Below are 5,099 nucleotides of genomic sequence, written 5' to 3' on the forward strand. Positions count from 1 at the left end.
ACTCGAGCAAGTGAAAAAAAAAGTAACAAATAAGAAAGGATCGTCGGCTTGGGGGTACGCCCGTTTCCGTTTCAACTTGTCTCGCGAGGGTGGTTTCGGGGCCAGCAGGAGAGCTCGTCGGGGTAGCAGGCCCTGCAGCCGTGGTCACCGCCAAACCCCCACAACTCGAGCAAGTGAAAAAAAAAGTAACAAATAAGAAAGGATCGTCGGCTTGGGGGTACGCCCGTTTCCGTTTCAACTTGTCTCGCGAGGGTGGTTTCGGGGCCAGCAGGAGAGCTCGTCGGGGTAGCAGGCCCTGCAGCCGTGGTCACCGCCAAACCCCCACAACTCGAGCAAGTGAAAAAAAAAAGTAACAAATAAGAAAGGATCGTCGGCTTGGGGGTACGCCCGTTTCCGTTTCAACTTGTCTCGCGAGGGTGGTTTCGGGGCCAGCAGGAGAGCTCGTCGGGGTAGCAGGCCCTGCAGCCGTGGTCACCGCCAAACCCCCACAACTCGAGCAAGTGAAAAAAAAAAGTAACAAATAAGAAAGGATCTCTGTCGGCTTGGGGGTACGCCCGTTTCCGTTTCAACTTGTCTCGCGAGGGTGGTTTCGGGGCCAGCAGGAGAGCTCGTCGGGGTAGCAGGCCCTGCAGCCGTGGTCACCGCCAAATCGCCACAACTCGAGCAAGTGAAAAAAAAAGTAACAAATAAGAAAGGATCGTCGGCTTGGGGGTACGCCCGTTTCCGTTTCAACTTGTCTCGCGAGGGTGGTTTCGGGGCCAGCAGGAGAGCTCGTCGGGGTAGCAGGCCCTGCAGCCGTGGTCACCGCCAAACCCCCCACAACTGTTGGGCGCCTACCTGCGCGGGGCAGGAGGACACTTTCCGATTTCAAATCTCCGTTTGCCGAGTCCACCCCGAACGCACGCGGGCGGGCGGGTTCGCATCACCCTTCGTCACAAGGGGCGAAGCCCGTTCCACCGTCTCGTCAGTAGTGCCGACCGGTCTGTGATCGCCGAGGGGAGCATGTCCCGGTGGTGTGGCCGAGGATGGAGTGCCTTTTGAAGGGGGTGTTTCTGAATTTGGACCCTTTTTGAGTTGCATGGCCGGATGGGTGTGGTTTTGAAGGGTGTGTCTGTCTGGAGTGGCACCGGCGTTGGTGTGAGGCTGAGGGTGGGCGTTCGGTTCCTGGTTAGGGATAGGGAAAGGGTGAGACTTAGCTTTAGTGCTCGTGCCCCCGATTTTGGTAATGTTTGACGTCAATTTTCCAAGGAGGCGAATGCAAGGCTTCAGAGGGACTTTGAGTGTTCGGGGGCGGGGTAGCTCAGCCGGATTTGCCCCGGCGGTTCTGCGGACGGTGTTGACTTCGAGGGCGGACCGGCCCCCGTGTTCAGTCCGAATATCGTGCATTGTTAACGGCGGGAAGTGTTCCAAAAGGGAATGGGATTGAATGTGACTGCTGAAGCCGACTTTGAGACCTGTAACGCGGGTAGCTCAGCCGGATTTGACCCGGCGGTTCTGGCGACGGTCTCGCCTTCGAGGGGGGAGCGCCCCGCGTGTTCAGGCCGAATTTTGTGCATTTCCATCGGCGGGAAGAGGTCCAAACGGGAATGGGATTGAATGTGACTGCTGAAGCCGACATTGAGACCTCTAACGCGGGTAGCTCGGCAGGATTTGACCCGGCGGTTCTGCCGAAGGTCTCACCTTCGAGGGGGGAGCGTCCCGCGTGTTCAGGCCGAATATCGTGCATTGTTAACGGCGGGAAGTGTTCCAAAAGGGAATGGGATTGAATGTGACTGCTGAAGCCGACATTGAGACCTCTAACGCGGGTAGCTCGGCCGGATTTGACCCGGCGGTTCTGGCGACGGTCTCGCCTTCGAGGGGGGAGCGTCCCGCGTGTTCAGGCCGAATTTTGTGCATTTCCATCGGCGGGAAGAGGTCCAAACGGGAATGGGATTGAATGTGACTGCTGAAGCCGACATTGAGACCTCTAACGCGGGTAGCTCGGCCGGATTTGACCCGGCGGTTCTGCCGAAGGTCTCACCTTCGAGGGGGGAGCCTCCCGCGTGTTCAGGCCGAATTTTGTGCATTTCCATCGGCGGGAAGAGGTCCAAACGGGAATGGGATTGAATGTGACTGCTGAAGCCGACATTGAGACCTCTAACGCGGGTAGCTCGGCCGGATTTGACCCGGCGGTTCTGCCGAAGGTCTCACCTTCGAGGGGGGAGCGCCCACCGTGTACAGGCCGATTTTCATGCATTTCCAACCGTGGGAAGGGGTCCGAAAGGGGATGGGGGTGAACGTGACTGCTCAACCCGACTTTGAGACCTGTAACGCGGGTAGCTCAGCCGGATTTGACCCGGCGGTTCTGGCGACGGTCTCGCCTTCGAGGGGGGAGCGTCCCGCGTGTTCAGGCCGAATTTTGTGCATTTCCATCGGCGGGAAGAGGTCCAAACGGGAATGGGATTGAATGTGACTGCTGAAGCCGACATTGAGACCTCTAACGCGGGTAGCTCGGCAGGATTTGACCCGGCGGTTCTGCCGAAGGTCTCACCTTCGAGGGGGGAGCGCCCACCGTGTACAGGCCGATTTTCATGCATTTCCAACCGTGGGAAGGGGGCCGAAAGGGGATGGGGGTGAATGTGACTGCTCAACCCGACTTTGAGGCATCTAACCCGGGTAGCTCAGCCGGGTTTGACCCGGCGGTTCTGCCGACGGCCTCGCCTTCGAGGGGGGAGCGTCCCCCGTGTACAGGCCGATTTTCATGCATTTCGAACCGTGGGAAGTGGCCCAAAAGGGGATGGGAGTGAATGTGACTGCTCAACCCGACTTTGGCGCTTCCGAGCCGGGTAGCTCAGCCGGGTTTGACCCGGCGGTTCTGCCGACGGTCTCGTCTTCGAGGCGGGTGCCTCCCCCGTGTACAGGCCGATTTTCATGCATTTCGTACCGTGGGAAGTGGTCCAAAAGGGAATGGGGGTGGACGTGACTGCTCATACCGACATCGAGACTTGTAAGCCGTGTAGCTCGGCCGGGTTTGATCCGGCGGGTCTGCCGACGGTCTCGTCTTCGAGAGGGGGGCCTCCCCCGTGTACAGGCCGATTTTCGTGCATTTCCAACGGTGGGAAGAGGTTCAAAAGGGGATGGGGGTGAATGTGACTGCTCAACCCGACTCTGAGGCTTCTAACCCGGGTAGCCCGGCCGGGTTTGACCCGGCGGTTCTGCCGTCGGTCTCGCCTTCGAGGGCGGAGCCTCCCCCGTGTACAGGCCGATTTTCGTGCATTTCAAACCGTGGGAAGCGGTCCAAAAGGGGATGGGAGTGAATGTGACTGCTCATACCGACCTTGGCGCTTCCGACCCGGGTAGCTCAGCCGGGTTTGACCCGGCGGTTCTGCCGACGGTCTCGTCTTCGAGGCGGGTGCCTCCCCCGTGTACAGGCCGATTTTCATGCATTTCGTACCGTGGGAAGTGGTCCAAAAGGGAATGGGGGTGAATGTGACTGCTCAACCCGACTCTGAGGCTTCTAACCCGGGTAGCTCGGCCGGGTTTGACCCGGCGGTTCTGCCGTCGGTCTCGCCTTCGAGAGGGGCGCCTCCCCCGTGTACAGGCCGATTTTCGTGCATTTCCAACGGTGGGAAGAGGTTCAAAAGGGGATGGGGGTGAATGTGACTGCTCAACCCGACTCTGAGGCTTCTAACCCGGGTAGCCCGGCCGGGTTTGACCCGGCGGTTCTGCCGTCGGTCTCGCCTTCGAGGGCGGAGCCTCCCCCGTGTACAGGCCGATTTTCGTGCATTTCAAACCGTGGGAAGCGGTCCAAAAGGGGATGGGAGTGAATGTGACTGCTCATACCGACCTTGGCGCTTCCGACCCGGGTAGCTCAGCCGGGTTTGACCCGGCGGTTCTGCCGACGGTCTCGCCTTCGAGGGGGGAGCGTCCCCCGTGTTCAGGCCGAATTTTGTGCATTTCGAACCGTGGGAAGTTGCCCAAAAGTCGATGGGAGTGAATGTGACTGCTCAACCCGACTTTGGCGCTTCCGAGCCGGGTAGCTCAGCCGGGTTTGACCCGGCGGTTCTGCCGACGGTCTCGTCTTCGAGGCGGGTGCCTCCCCCGTGTACAGGCCGATTTTCATGCATTTCGTACCGTGGGAAGTGGTCCAAAAGGGAATAGGGGTGGACGTGACTGCTCATACCGACATTGAGACTTGTAAGCCGTGTAGCTCGGCCGGGTTTGATCCGGCGGGTCTGCCGACGGTCTCGTCTTCGAGGCGGGTGCCTCCCCCGTGTACAGGCCGATTTTCGTGCATTTCGAACCGTGGGAAGTGGTCCAAAAGGGGATGGGGGTGGACGTGACTGCTCAACCCGACTTTGAGGCTTCTAACCCGGGTAGCTCGGCCGGGTTTGACCCGTCGATTCTGCCGATGGTCTCGTTTTGGAGGGGGGAGCCTCCCCCGTGTTCAGTCCGATTTTCGTGCATTTCGAACCGTGGGAAGTGGCCCAAAAGGGGATGGGAGTGAATGTGACTGCTCATACCGACTTTGGCGCTTCCGAGCCTGGTAGCTCAGCCGGGTTTGATCCGGCGGTTCTGCCGACGGTCTCGTCTTCGAGGCGGCTCCCTCCCCCGTGTACAGGCCGATTTTCATGCATTTGCAACGGTGGGAAGTTGCCCAAAAGGGGATGGGAGTGAATGTGACTGCTCAACCCGACTTTGGCGCTTCCGAGCCTGGTAGCTCAGCCGGGTTTGAACCGGCGGTTCTGCCGACGGTCTCGTCTTCGAGGCGGCTCCCTCCCCCGTGTACAGGCCGATTTTCGTGCATTTCGAACCGTGGGAAGTGGTCCAAAAGGGAATGGGGGTGGACGTGACTGCTCAACCCGACTCTGAGGCTTCTAACCCGGGTAGCTCGGCCGGGTTTGATCCGGCGGTTCTGCCGACGGTCTCGTCTTCGAGGCCGGTGCCTCCCCCGTGTACAGGCCGATTTTCGTGCATTTCCAACGGTGGGAAGTGGTCCAAAAGGGAATGGGGGTGGACGTGTCTGCTCATACCGACTTTGAGACTTGTAAGCCGGGTAGCTCAGCCGGGTTTGTTCCGGCGGTTCTGCCGACGGTCTCGTCATCGAGGGGGGAGCCTCC

Source organism: Chiloscyllium punctatum, unplaced genomic scaffold (assembly GCF_047496795.1).
Source record: "Chiloscyllium punctatum isolate Juve2018m unplaced genomic scaffold, sChiPun1.3 scaffold_656, whole genome shotgun sequence".
Taxonomy (NCBI): domain Eukaryota; kingdom Metazoa; phylum Chordata; class Chondrichthyes; order Orectolobiformes; family Hemiscylliidae; genus Chiloscyllium; species Chiloscyllium punctatum.